This window comes from Aquila chrysaetos, chromosome 4 (assembly GCF_900496995.4).
Source record: "Aquila chrysaetos chrysaetos chromosome 4, bAquChr1.4, whole genome shotgun sequence".
Classification (NCBI taxonomy): domain Eukaryota; kingdom Metazoa; phylum Chordata; class Aves; order Accipitriformes; family Accipitridae; genus Aquila; species Aquila chrysaetos.
Window position 1 is genome coordinate 56,092,583 of NC_044007.1, and position 14,581 is coordinate 56,107,163.

Sequence of the window (14,581 nt, forward strand, 5' to 3'; positions counted from 1 at the left end):
CAGTGATTAATCAGGCCCAAATTAATATCTTTAATGCATCTCTAGCAGACTAGAACTTGAAAATAGGTATATCAAACAGTATCCTCCATGGGACTGCACAGGAAAAAAAGCGTGTGTAGTTCCATGGGGTAAGTATGTTAACTTCATTATGTACACCAGTTAGATGATTTAGGGATGTTTTCTGCTATATTTAAGGTGGATACAAGTTGAGATTAACTATGACATAGCAAATAGCCATTAATAGTACAAGACTTTAAACCAATTCCATCTGGGGCTTGGAAAAAGTCTCTTTAAAAGAATAAGAAGTGAAATTCCCATTTTATCAGCGTACAGATGGCTTTGTAAAGTCTGCCTGTTGCCACAGTGAAGGAAATTATTGTGTGAATAAACACAGATAAATTCGCAACCTGCGCAGTATTCACTATTTATGATGTAGTCTGTGACATAATCTCTTCTAGATAAGAGCCTTTAAAGATAGATTATACTGTAGTGGTTAACATATCTAGAATAAAATAGCTGAGAGTAAGTCTTTTTTCTTCCTGGAATGCCAATAAGGTGTTTTTTGCAAAAAGTTTTATTTTAGAAGTGAGATTTCAAATTTGTGGAATTAATAGTTAAATATGTTTTTTAAGCAAATACAACCCTTATGCCTTAAATGATTTTTTTCATTTGTTATGTACTGAAACCCTTTCATGTAACCCTGTCATATAACTTAGACCTTGAATAACAAACACCTCTGTACTTTTTACTTGCTTTAGAATTTGGAAATTGGGTTAGGAAAAAAGAAATCTGAGCTATTAAGATATGTCGCTGTTTTATCATTGCGAAGCGTAACAGGATCCTTAAGTGAAAGATGGCTTTATATACCAATTTGTAGAAAAATGCTGTCAGCTGCTTCTGTGGTGTTGTGGTTTCAGCCCAGCCAGCAACAAAGCACCATGAGGCTACTCACTCACTCCTCCCTCCCAGTAGGAAGGGGAGGAGAAAATATAAAGAAAAGCTCATGGGTCGAGACAAAGACAGGGAGGGATCACTCACCACTTATGGTCATGGGCAATGGGGAAAAAAAAACCAAAATCAATTTAACTTGTTACCAATCAAATCAAAACAGGATAATGAGAAGTAAAACCAAATTTTAAGACACCTTCCCCCCAGCCCTCCCTCCTTCCCGCCTCAACCCCACTCCCGGTTCTCTCCACCTCCTCCCCCCGGCGGCGCAGGGGAACAGGGGATGGGGGTTGGGGTCAGCTCGCCACACCTGGTCTCTGCCGCTCCTTCCTCCTCAGGGGGAGGAGGACTCCGCACTCGGCCCCTGCTCCACCGGGGGGTCCCTCCCACGGGAGACAGTCCTTCATGAACTTCTCCGGCATGGGTCCTTCCCATGGGCTGCAGTCCTCCAGTCACAGACTGCCCCATCGCGGGCTTTCCCATGGAGTCACGGCCACCTTCGGGGGCATCCCCCTGCTCTGGCGTGGGCTCCTCCCTGGGCTGCAGGTGGGCCTCCGCTCCCCCGCTCCCCTCCATGGGCTGGGGGGGACAGCCTGCCGTCTTGTCTCACCGCGGGCTGCAGGGGCATCCACCGCCTCAGGTGCACCTCCTCTTCCTCCTCACTGACCTCGGTGTCTGCAGAGGGGTTCCTCTCACATCCCACTCCCCCCACTCACTGCAGGTTCCCCTTCCTAAATCTGTTCTCCCAGAGGCGCTACCGCCGTCACTGATGGGCTCGGCTTTGGCCAGAGTTGGGTCCAACTTGGAGCCGGGGAAGCTTCGAGCAGATTCTCCCGGGAGCCACTCCTGTAGCCCCCTCCCCTGCTGCCAAAACCCTGCCACACAAACGCAATACATGTGGGAAAGGCATAAGTGCATTAAAAAAAGAAAGAAATCCAGGAATGGAGATGTAATGGGTTTCTAATTGCTGTACAGACTAAGTCCAACTAATGCAGTTTTTCAAGCTGATATATACGCACAAGCATATATATAAATCTCGGTGTAGACCAGAGGTAAATTCCATTTTAAAAGCAGATTTTGATTTCACGATGGTGGTGTTTTTTTGTTCGTTTTGTTGTTTTTTCAAGATGGAAGTAACAGCCCCAATTGCATATGCTATTATATCAGTTTTAAAGCTTTCATATTGTTATGATATAGGTTGACTTTGCAGAGTGATTGCTATGAGACAATAAAAGGTACATATCTAGAACTTACCCTGTGGAAAATGCAGTAGCTTATCCATTAAGATTTAAACTGTCATGTAGTTGCCATGGGGCACGTGAGTGCCTTTATGCTGGTATAACATAGTGCTTTCCTGTGGGGACATGAGTTCAAGAATAAAGGTCCTGAGCCATCCTGTTGCTCATCAGCTAAACACAGGCCCTGATGTGCTTAAAGGTTTACTCAGCAAGTCTTACCTAAGGTCTCTGAAGTGTTTCTATGGAAGAAAAATGGTGTAAATGCTAATCTAAAATAATTTGTAGTTTAACTGGGGAAAAAGCCCACTACTTGTGTTTTGTAGTTTTAGTGAGTGATTCAGTTCAGAAAAACAAACAAAATGTAACAGTGTCTTTTAGGGAAGTGTCTCTTTTTGTATTTACACTGGTGATGTTACCGAAATCAGGAATAAAACTCCTTAACACCGATGTGATGTTAAGAAGCAGGCACTTCGTTTATTGCAGCACTGGGGACACGGGGGATCGCTCCTCCAAAGGCATGTCCAGCTTAACATTAATTTAATCAGTTTTTATAAACTTTTTCTGTCAAGTCATTGTTACATAAGCTCTTTACATAAAAATGCATACTATGCTTGCTCTTAAATTTAACCTTTATAGTGACTGATCTTTTGATTATATCACCTTATCAATATTCCTATTTAAAAACAATCATTGGTCAATTTCACTTAGCTCTACTGATTGGAATCCTCGATACTCAAATCAAGATGGGAAGGGTAAGGGGGTTTCCAAGCAGCAAACTGGTGCCCATGATGGTTTCCTTAGTTTCTTGAAACAAAACGTAAGAAAGCCAGTAAGTTCCTGGTGAAGTTTCTATGGTTAGCTTATTTGGAACTTAACAATACTAAGGTTCCTGTGGTCACACATAACACAGTTCCTAAAGTTTCTATGACTACATTTCAACCTTAACACTCCTATAGATTACGCTTCACAATTTTCTACTTCTTAATCAAACCTAGCTCTTTTATATAATCAAATTTCAATTTCTTTATCAGAGTATTTGCAACAGTGAGCTTCTAATTAATTTCTGAGCAGGATTTTTTATGTGGAAGTAAAAGAATTGAGGCTATATAAGGTCCATGCTAAGGGAACTTTTAGATGAACGTATTAAGCAGATGAGAAAAAGAGGGTTGCTTTGATTCAAAAGAGTAGGTTAAACACTATATTGTAGTCTACTGTAGATATGTGGAGTTGTTTTGTTTTTATTCTACCCTACTCTTTGATAGATATGGTAAATTTCTTGTGAGTTACCTTTATTCCCACTCCTGAAACCAGGAGTAAATTACTCCAGTAACAGAATGGCCCTTGAGGCTAATATGCTTCTAAAATTACTGATATGTCAAACAGGATTTCAGAAGGCTCTGTATTGTTGTGGGATTTGGCACCATAGGCAATATAGCAATGTTTTGTTTTCTGTCTTACAGGTCTGTGACAAACTATCAGACATTTGAGTGGAATTCAAAAGATGGATGTCATTTGCATGTGCTGTGTTACTGCAGATACTAATCTGTGTAACACCTTAGTAGTAGTTTACACACCCGATAGTATTTTGATGATAATTTGCCTCTATCAGTAGTTAGGAAATTGGTAATCAGCCAGGTGGCGGTACACTTTCCAGAGATTGCGGTATGCAGAAAGTACCATGACAGTCTGCTTTTAAATGAAAAGTAACTTATTGCTGGGTTGATCTAAAATTTGGAAGAGTATACATAGGTATGATTGTTAGTCGAACATTAACCTAGCAACCTAAAGCTGAAACAAAATTGAATTTCTATGAAGGTTGTAAAGCTCACTGTCTTTGGGCCTTGAGAAGCTTTTTATATTAACCTCTATGTTTAACAAACCTTTCAGCCTGTCATTGGGAAGGTAGAAGAGCACCAGTAGCACTTAACTCTGTTCTTGGAGATGGCCTGTTTCAATAAGGATAACATGCAGGATAAATCCATGTTTCCCCCCTGGCCCCTTATTATATTTACTTCCCCAAAGCTTTTACCTGAAGAGTAACTGGTTTACCCCAGCAGCTCCCCTGAAACATCTTAAAGCTGATTTCTGCTTATCTCCTGAGTATTGTTTCTTAAATGCTGAATTGCATGGTTGAATGGTTTACAAAAATAATAGCTGGTGTTATTGGTGGTGCAGCAAAGAGAATGCGCTTAGAAAAGAAGGGATACTTTCTGGGCTACAGCATTAATTGTTGGCATGTGCTGGTTAGTTTTACAGATGCTTAGCTTCAGTGACAAAACAACTGTCTTATGCTTTGAATGCCAAGTTATAATAACATACAAGTTGATAGGTAAGCGACTCATTGGAAAACATGGCTTGCAGTTTTGCTTGTTGCCCTCACGGCATGTGTGACTGTTCATGTGGGGACAAAAGGCAGGAGTAGAGTTGGATTGGGAAGGAGCAAGCATGGGAAAAATAGAAAGCTAAAGGAATAAAAGAGGCTCATCAAGTGTAAATAGCTGACCCACTCATTAGGCTGATGTGACCCTGCCTGATGTTTGATCACCGCAGTCTATCATCCTGTGTTCTTATTAAATCCTATTTCTAACGATCTTGTGTGTGGGTGCACTCTCATCTTCAATGTGTGCGTCAATACTGATGAACTTCAAACCAGGCTAGCCAGAGAGTAGTAGAAGAGATTTGAGTGCCAGCAGCTGGTGTGGGACCATGAAAGTCAGGGGCTCATGGGTCTGGGAGCCAGCACCTAGGGAGGAGCAGGGTGTGGGTTCCTCTAGCAGACTGAAATTCCCATTAAACAGAGAGGAGGAACAGGGTGGGGCTGTCCCTGCAGCTTCTGTGAGTGCTCTGTTTGTTTATAGGGGTGCCGGTAAAGGCACTGTTTTTCTGTCTCTATTTGATCTGTGAGACCATCTCTCTCTGTGTGTATGTCTGTCTGTGTTGGGAAACCTCACCACTAGCTGGATCTGGGGACATGGAACCACAGCAGCCTTGTGTCTGTCAGGCTGGGAGAGGAGGATGACTCACCCTTGGTCCTCAGAGTAGCCTAGATTTGGCTACTCAGACACTTTTTGTTGTTTTGCTGGTGTTTGTATCATTACAGTTTTTCCCAGAAACAATTTTACATCTGTTGTTACATTCTTGTTAAAGAAGTTAAATAGCATCTAGTTTAATGGTGTTCCAAAGAGAATCCCACTAGCAGAACCTCATCCCTTGTTTACTGGGATTTCTTCATTAACAGTTGCTTCAGTTATTCAGCTTTTAATACATTTGACGTGTTCTGTTACGCTGCTCTAATCAGTTTGTTTACTATGTGTTATGGGTTTGTGTGGCGTGGGTTTTTTTGGTGGTTGGGGGAGGGGGCCGCAGGGGTGGCTCCTGTGAGAAGCTGCTCGAAGCTTCCCCGGCTCCAAGTCGGACCCGACTCTGGCCCAGGCCGAGCCCGTCAGCGACGGCGGTAGCGCCTCTGGGAGAACAGATTTAGGAAGGGGAACCTGCAGTGAGTGGGGGGAGTGGGATGTGAGAGGAACCCCTCTGCAGACACCGAGGTCAGTGAGGAGGAAGGAGGGGAGGAGGGGCGCCTGAGGCGGTGGATGCCCCTGCAGCCCACGGTGGTGAACGGTGGAGCAGATGCCCACCTGCAGCCCATGAAGGAGCCCGCGCTGGAGCAGGTGGGTGCCCCCAAAGATGGCTGTTACTCCGTGGGAAAGCCCGCGCTGGAGCAGTCTGTGACTGAAGGACTGCAGCCCATGGAAAGGACCCATGCCGGAGAAGTTCATGGAGGACTGTCTCCCGTGGGAGGGACCCCCCGGTGGAGCAGGGGCCGAGTGCGGAGTCCTCCTCCCCCTGAGGAGGAAGGAGCGGCAGAGACCAGGTGTGGGGAGCTGACCCCAACCCCCATCCCCTGTTCCCCTGCGCCGCCGGGGGGAGGAGGTGGAGAGAACCGGGAGTGGGGTTGAGGGGGGAAGGAGGGAGGGCTGGGGGGAAGGTGTTCTAAGGTTGGGTTTTACTTCTCAGTGTCCATGTTTTGTTTTGATTGGTAGTCAATGAAATTGATTTTGTTTCTTCCCCCAGTTGAGCCTGTCTTTTGCCCGTGACCATCAGTGGTGAGTGATCCCTCCCAGCCCTTATCTTGACCCAGGAGCCTGCCTTTATATTTTCTCCTCATCCCGCCGTGGCCGGGAGGTGGGGGTGGGGGGAGTCAGCGAGCGGCTGCGTGGTGCTTTGTTACTGGCTGGGCTTAAACCACGACACTACATTAAGCACTTCACAGAAGTCTTTTATATCTTTAGCTGCTATCTTTTTCAGCAATACTTGCAATCCCCTCTAACTGTTAAACCAGGTTTTTCTTTAGCAAGACCTGTTTGTCAGTTACCGTGTTGATTGTTACTCATTTCTATTTCTATCCTTTAATCCTTTATTTACTGAATCATGTATTTTGACTTTCTTCATTTTGTTTAGGATAGATCTAGCAGATGTGTCTAGCAGACCTCTTCCAATCTCACTGCAGGTACACAGGGTAAAGAATCAACGGGTGGAGCTGTGCCCTGTTAGGAACAGACAAGGCAAGGAAGCATCTGAGTGTAGCCCTCAGAGGCAGGGGAAGAGCCTTTGTGCTAAACAAGTTTTATTCTGTTTGTGAGGTTGGAAACTTCATCATATTTCCTTGAAAACTGAAGGAACATGCAAAAAATTCATCATGCCCGTATTGTCATTCTGTGTGTGACAACTGAGATAGTGGTTCAATTATTTTTTGTATGCACGTTATAAGCTGTGATAAGTCCATGGTTAGTAACTGCATGCTTTTTGGTCAGGGACAGCTCTTTGAAGGGGAAGAGAGGATTTCTCCTTTGAGATCACCTGGCCATGGGAGAAGCTTTTCGGGAAGAACAGGGCAGGCAGTAATACATGTGCTGACTGGGGAGTTTGCACTTGCAGAGTTTTCTTAGAATAATGAGGAAGAGGTGCAAAACCAGGCCAGAGGTGATGAAAAGAGGGGAGATTTTTCTGTTGACCTAAAGGAGGCTATTGAAAGTTGCTAGTGTGAAAAGCAGGTCTGGAGGAAAAGGACCCTTGTTGCAAAGACATAGTTGGGCAGAAAAGGTATTTGTTTTCAAATGGCTGTATTTTATCTCTCTCACCTGAAAGAATCAGGCTTTTCAGACAGAAGAGAGTTTGTTCAAGTTTATGTTCTGAAAAAAACATCACTTCTTCAAAGCCCTTCTGGTATTTTTTGGTGTGTTCACCTTAAAGAAAAGGTGCAGACAGGTCTGTCTGAAAGCTCTGGCATGTTTGAGATCCAGTCATAGCATAAAAGTTAAATAATGTTATAGCTGGTAAAAGGTATTAGGCTAGCTTTAAAGAAATCCAGCTGACTGCATCATGAGGACTCTTGAGAGAATTTGAAGTAACCTTTGCATACCGTTTGTGGGAAGGTATCTATTGTGAGTGCGTTTTATAAATCAGTTTACTGTTTTAGCAGTTTGTAGCACAGTTCTCACTGGCTGTAGAAGCTACATCTCTTGGAAACACTGAATCCTTTCTATTAAAGGCTGTCTCACACTTGAGGGTAGAAATGAGTCAAATTCCTTTTCATATTACTTTATGTGAAGGAGACTTTGGAAAGATCCACATTGTCCTCTAATTTTAATTAATTGAAATTAATTGTTTCAAATATCTACGTGCTCCCTGCTCTAGAATACTCAACCTGAATTTGCCTTTTCCAGTCCTGGGGAGATGCTACTGGCTAGCTTTGTGTCCTGGAGTCATGAATCTTCACTTGATACATTTTCCTCAACAGTTTCCATCCCATCCTCCCTCACTTCGTTTCCTTTTCTTTACCTATAACCTTCATATTTTTATTTTGAAGTTACCTCTGCACCAGAGGATGTTTTTATTTTTGTTAAACAACATACTGTGTACTCCAACACATGGATAATTTGCTTTTCCTTATTTTGCTTTCTACTTTTTCTAAAATGCAATGGTTGGTTCAGAAGTTGAATCCGAAACTTTAGACAAATGTCTCAGAATTTGTCCGCATGCAGTCGTTTTCCGTAATAGCTTGTGAACTTTGTGTATATGGACTTTCTATACATTGCTTGCTTTTTGCAAAGAGGTAATACCAGTTATATAAGAAACGGCCTTCAAAATGTTAATATAGTGTTTGAAAACGTAGAATAGTCGTGAAGGAAACAGAATAAAGATTATAGGATGAATAGTCAAATTCATCAAATGCTGAAATTCTTTAAATATTGGAAAGGATTGAAAAACCAAACAGCATACATCAGAAAGCAGTTTTTTTAGATGTTACTGGCTACTGGAAAAAGGGACTGCAAAAATACATGATTCAGAAATACGTGACTTCATGTTTGTGTTTAATCAACAAGTTCTAACAAAAGAATGGAAGATGTGCCTATGTATATGAGATGAGGAAGAATTTGAAGAATTGAATTTGGTGAAAGAATTATAAGGCTTATTAGGCTTATTAGTTGTTCTGCTAAATGAAGATGGCATTATGGGTAGAAGTGGGTTGATCTTTTCCAAAAATATATGGGATTTATGATGGAATAGTTTAATGGATTTTAGTAGTTGACATTTGGAAGATAAACAACTTGAAAGTTGAGATGATTCATGATTTTTTTAGGCTGGGTAATGATTAAAATTATCACATGAAATTTAATATGAGTAAATATTGCTCAAAAGAAGGCTTAAAATTCACCTGAGACAATAATGTTTTGTAAGTTAATGAACAGAACTGATGGATGTTAGTTGAGGCACTGAAGGGAAGACTCAACTGGTGTATTTTGGCACACGTCATTATGCCAATTCAGGGGTGCAAGCGGCACTGATTCTTATGTGCAGTTACGTACTGCATGGTATCTGGAAGTGGTGCAACTGAGCAGAAGTTCTGGCTTCTTTAGGTAGTGCTAGTCATGCTTTGAGAGGTTTCTCAAGTTACAGCAGTTCCATAATTTTTAAATGTTACCTAAAAATATATTTTCCTTTTTTTGTAAAATTGGTAAATAGTAGGAAGAAATACAGAAGAGAAAAACTCTTCTGTTTACCAGCTTTGGGAATTAAGGTCCAAGGCTGGCTGTTACAAAATTGAGGTCTTCTGCTTTCTGCAGTACTTCCAAAATGGCCGGTACACATTTATAAAATATAATAAATAAAAGAACATATATGTTGACTTTGCCTTGTCTGAAAGTGAGGCCCATTATGCTTGAGCCTTGCAATTCATCTGCATATGCACAGCAGTTCCAGTATCTTGGACAGTCACATACTTAGTCTTGGGTACTCACAGTAGTCACAGTCAGGGGTATTTTATTGCTAGCAGGGTTGGCTGACATTTAGGGAATGCTGTTCTGTTAATAAAAAGTAACCCGTTATATCTACCCCATCACAGCATTTTTGGTGCCTTACAGAGAGATGTTTCTGCACCTGAAGGGTGTTTGTTAATAAGGTAATACATAGAATATCTGTTCTTAAAAGCAGACTTTCTGCTTTCCTTCATTTAGCACTGTATTGGGTTTGTGTGGTGGGGTTTTTGGTAACGAGGGAGGGGCCACAGGGGTGGCTCCTGTGAGAAGCTGCTCGAAGCTTCCCCGGCTCCAAGTCGGACCCGACTCTGGCCCAGGCCGAGCCCGTCAGCGACGGCGGTAGCGCCTCTGGGAGAACAGATTTAGGAAGGGGAACCTGCAGTGAGTGGGGGGAGTGGGATGTGAGAGGAACCCCTCTGCAGACACCGAGGTCAGTGAGGAGGAAGGAGGGGAGGAGGGGCGCCTGAGGCGGTGGATGCCCCTGCAGCCCGCGGTGAGACAAGACGGCAGGCTGTCCCCCCCCCAGCCCATGGAGGGGAGCGGGGGAGCGGAGGCCCACCTGCAGCCTGGGGAGGACCCCACGCCGGAGCAGAGGTATGCCCCCCAAGATGGCCGTGACTCCATGGGAAAGCCCGCACTGGAGCAGTCTGTGACTGAAGGACTGCAGCCCGTGGAAAGGACCCATGCTGGAGCAGCTCCTGAAGGACTGCAGCCTGTGGGAAGGACCCACATTGGAGAGGTTTGTGGAGGCCTGTCTCCTGTGGGAGGGACCCCCCGCTGGAGCAGGGGATGAGTGAGGAGTCCTCCCCCTGAGGAGGAAGGAGGGGCAGAGACAGTGTGTGATGAACTGACCACAACCCCCATTCCTGGTCCCCCTGTGCTGCTGGCGGGGAGGAGGGAGAGAAAATCAGCAGTGGAGTTGTGCCCAGGAAGGAGGGAGGGGTGGAGGGAAGGTGTTCTAAGGTTTGTTTTTACTTCTCATTATCCTTGTTTTGTTTTGATTGGTAGTCAATGAAATTGATTTTGTTTCTTCCCCAAGTTGAGCCTGTCTTTTGCCCGTGACCATAAGTGGTGAGTGATCCTTCCCTGTCCTCATCTTGACCCACAAACTTTTTTTCATATTTTCTCTTCCCCATCCCACCGGGGTGGGGGAGAATTGAGCGAGCGGCTTCATGGTGCTTTGTTGCCGGCTGGGCTGAAACCACAACAAGCACATTTTTCAAATATTGAGAGTCAAAATCAACCAATGCTGATGCCTAAGTAAGTTAAGCACCAGTACTTTTTTAACTTATATTTATTATTGTATCAATGAAATCACAACAGGATTGTGATTATAACCTGTGTATGTCATGTCGGTTGTCAGAGTCTGGAAGGAAGACTAATTGTGTTCAACCATGTATAAGCCTGGTGAGACATCAACAAATAAACTTTCTTTGCTCACTAGTCACATTTTCTTCATGCATGGAAAATGATACTGCTTCAATTTCATTGCATTTGACATTCCAAGTATAAAAAGTGACCCTTAACAAGGTGATGTGACATGGTGAAAACTTGCAGAAGTGACTGGAGAATCTCTCTTGTGCCATTTCCATTGTTTTTGTAGGACAGTACATTGCTTTTCCAGTTGTTAGGTTTTGTTTTGTTTGGGTTTTTTTTTTTAAACAAATACTTTTCTTCTTTTTTTGCAGTTCTTGTGTCACTCTATCTTTTGGGCATCTTTTTGTGTACAAAATTTCGTTTTCCTCTGTGTTTACTTCACAGAAAATTTCCATTGATGCTAATGAGAATCATCATGATGTTTAACTGCCCATTTACTCTGGAGCAACTCTAGTCTATTTTCTTTTTCAAGTATTACATTTTCTTAGGATTAATATTTTAATGAACCAAATATTTGCTGAATTACTGCTGAAATATTTCAGAGTGAGGAATTGTAAACAACAGCAACAACTGTAGCAAATTCACCAGTTTGTTGATTTAAACCCTCTGGGTAAAATGGTGAAATACAGGTGACTTACCAAGTTTGTGGATTAAAGAAGCCTGAATTTAATGGATGCTGAGCACCATCACCTACCTTAGATTTTATTCTCAGTTTGATTTCAGTGTGTACTTTTGAACTGTTAAATTGCACGTAGTGCCTAAACATAGACCTAAGCACTGAGCCCAAGTAAATCCCATTTAAACTTTTTGACTGAAGAAACTATCATCATCCATGTGTTTAAACATGAAAGTACATATAGGTATATTAGTCACTTTAAAGGAATATGTTATAGTAATATATGCACTTGCTATCTCTTCATATGAATGAGTACTGAGTTGGTTATAATTTTACATGTTTTCTTGTTGAATCCTTGTTTCCTGGAAGATAACTGTTTTCTAGTAGATATACCAGTGAATAGTTGCAGTTATTTTTTTTTATCTATTTCGCATGTACCCAAATATGTGATAAACAATTCTGGAGAAGTATGCCATGGTTTCGGTTTTGTTTTGTTTTCGGGTTTTGTTCATTTGTTTGTTTGTTTTCATGACTGACACCTCCCCCCCCCCCCCCCCCCCCCCCCCCTTTTTTTTGTGAAAATTGTTTATTTGTGTATTGAGTTTATCCACATGTTTAGATTTATATAACCATCTTGCATAGTGTTATTCAGGAATCAGTTTCACAGATGACGATAATGAAAGTTGAAAGAGAAAATTTCTGCATGACTTGACACTGAAGATAAGCTGACTAGATTAAAAAAAAGAATTGTAAGAAAGATTTTAATGCATTCAGTTCACTTTTTCCTTTTCATTATGCACACTGTATGGCTTTAAGTAAAATACATAATGATTTCTGTCTAATGATTACACCTTTTCATTTTAATATATATTAGGTGTTTTTTTTCTTGTGGGGAGATCCATAGGTAAAACTAGGTGTGGAAGCTGAGTTGATCTTTATCAGAATTCACATGCCTGGAAGAACAGATACTGTCAAACAAAATATTGAATACCTTCATGAGATGGCAGCCTTTCAAAGACAAGGGCTAATAAAGGGTTAAGGCACTGACTGGGAGCTTCCATGACATTTATTATCCCTGTTTTCTTTTTGTTTAACCTTAGTTGAACCCCCAGAATGTTGAGGGCTTACATATGAACTTTAGATTTGCCCCTGTGCTGGGGGTTGTGTGTACCTGAGACTTCTTGTGTGCATTTTTCATGTTCATCTGGCCCACTGAAAGAAGAGACCTAAGCATTTATCTTCAAAAAAGCAGTGCTAACTATTCTAGGCAGACATAGCACATTCTTGTACCTACAGCAAAGCATGCAATTTCAAAGATGAGTACTGTTGCAGATGTATCTATATTCAGTTTTTCTTCATTGGCTATCCTGAAATGGCTCTGCATTGAACGGGCTGATTTTAGATAGCTTAATGTACAGGCACTTTGGGATTTCATTCTTACACACACAAGTTGTGGCCTGTGCCTGGTGCAAGAACTGTTCTCTTCTGAAACCAGGCTTTTACAGTCGCGTGTTCCTGGATCCATTGTCTAGATGACTACTTGCTTCAGGAAAGTTTTCCTTAAATGCTGTTTAGAGGCTAGAATAGAAGTTTACTATGTTTGATACAACAAGCTATGGCATGTTAGTTAGTCAGCTCTGGATTTAGAAGGTCATGCTAGGTGGCTGAATGTCCTTTTGGTTTTCAACTCTGTTTAAAGTTGTATGAGTGAATGTACTGCTCCAGGTGCACTGGGACAGAAGAAACTTCAGCTTCCGAAAGTGTTAGTTGGTGAGACCTTCACAAGTGGGAAATCAAATTGTCCAAAAGACCTACATGATGTAGTTTACCTGTCATGGCACTGCTAGGTGTTTTATTTCCTGAGATTCAGATGGCAGTTTAGTCAACCAATTAAAAGGATGCATTTACATCCTACTCCTTGCCTCATGAACTAGGAGCTTACCAGATACTTTCTAGCAGAAAAACTAAACCAGCACATCTGAATGACATACTGCTGCTTAACTTAGTTCTCTTTAAACATTCCTTTTTCTTACAAAAAGTAAAGTAGGATTTATTCTGTTTACAGTGACATTCTTCTGTACCTTTTCACTTTCAACAAAGGAGTTAGAGACAGATTTTCAAAACAGGCTGGCTATATTCCATTTCTTAAGCCACTGATAATTTTTCCCATGGTTCAGTTGTGCAATACATATTACATTAATCAGGATGCTATAAGTTAAATAGTTCTTAAAAATATAATTCTGTCAAGGGCTGCAGGATTCTTAGCAGCACTGAATATAAAATCGGTTGGGTTGTCAGGAAGGTACTGGTTTGAAATTTTAAAGTGGCTAAGAAAAGGTGGACATTTCTGTATGGCATTCTTGGTGGTAAGATTTAAAAAAACTTGCCAGTTAATTTTTAGTGAACTCATGAATGCTTTGTGTGTTGTTTTGATAACTTAGCAAATTATAACTATTTTAAGGGGTTTACATTTTAAATTTAAATAAATGAATTGAACGGCAGGGTATGTACTAAGTGATGGAAAGAATATCGGTTTCTTTCCTGCCTGTTTTAAGCAAAGATCCATGTGGCTAAATTCAAAATTCATTTGCTTCCTTTTTGTACCCAAATATATTTTTGTGAGTTTTATTTTTAACCGTTTATTGTGTTATAAAGATGGGGAAATGTGTTATAAGTAATATAGCAGGACTGCCTCTTGTTCCAGCTGTGTGTTCATTTTTCACCCTTCAGCATCCTAATTAATCACTGAGCAACAGGATCAAAAATTCCAATGCAGGGGAATTTCATACTTTGGTCAACCCAAGACCAGCAACAACTTAGGAGCCATCATACTAAAGAAAGTATTGGCAAGACCGAAGACTAACTTGGTTAGTCTCCTCTGTATAAGATAAAGACAGGAGTCTTCACCTTACTGTGTCTTCGTGGAAGTAAATTTGATTCTTTCTGCATTGGAGTATTTGAAGATGTTTGTATTACAAGTCAAAAAACACATAGCACATTCTGTATGAAAATGATGTACTGTTGTGACAGGCTGAAACAGGGTTGAGCACATGTGAAAAGTAATAATAAAAAGTATTCTTTCCTGT

At 41.6% G+C, this 14,581-nt stretch overlaps 1 protein-coding gene across 15 annotated transcripts in view; it reads left to right on the forward strand.

The window, feature by feature from the left end:
• PTPRM (protein tyrosine phosphatase receptor type M) overlaps nucleotides 1-14,581 on the forward strand; it is a 505,106-nt gene that overhangs the window by 144,777 nt on the left and 345,748 nt on the right. Inside the window, exon 1 of one of the 15 annotated variants that reach the window (XM_030011796.1) lies at nucleotides 34-111. The exons of 13 other annotated variants lie outside the window; for them this stretch is intronic. The gene's annotated coding sequence lies outside the window, so the exon portion shown is untranslated. Of the gene's footprint in view, nucleotides 1-33; nucleotides 129-14,581 lie in introns of those variants that run through there. One more of the 15 variants, XM_030011795.1, reaches the window with a different exon arrangement.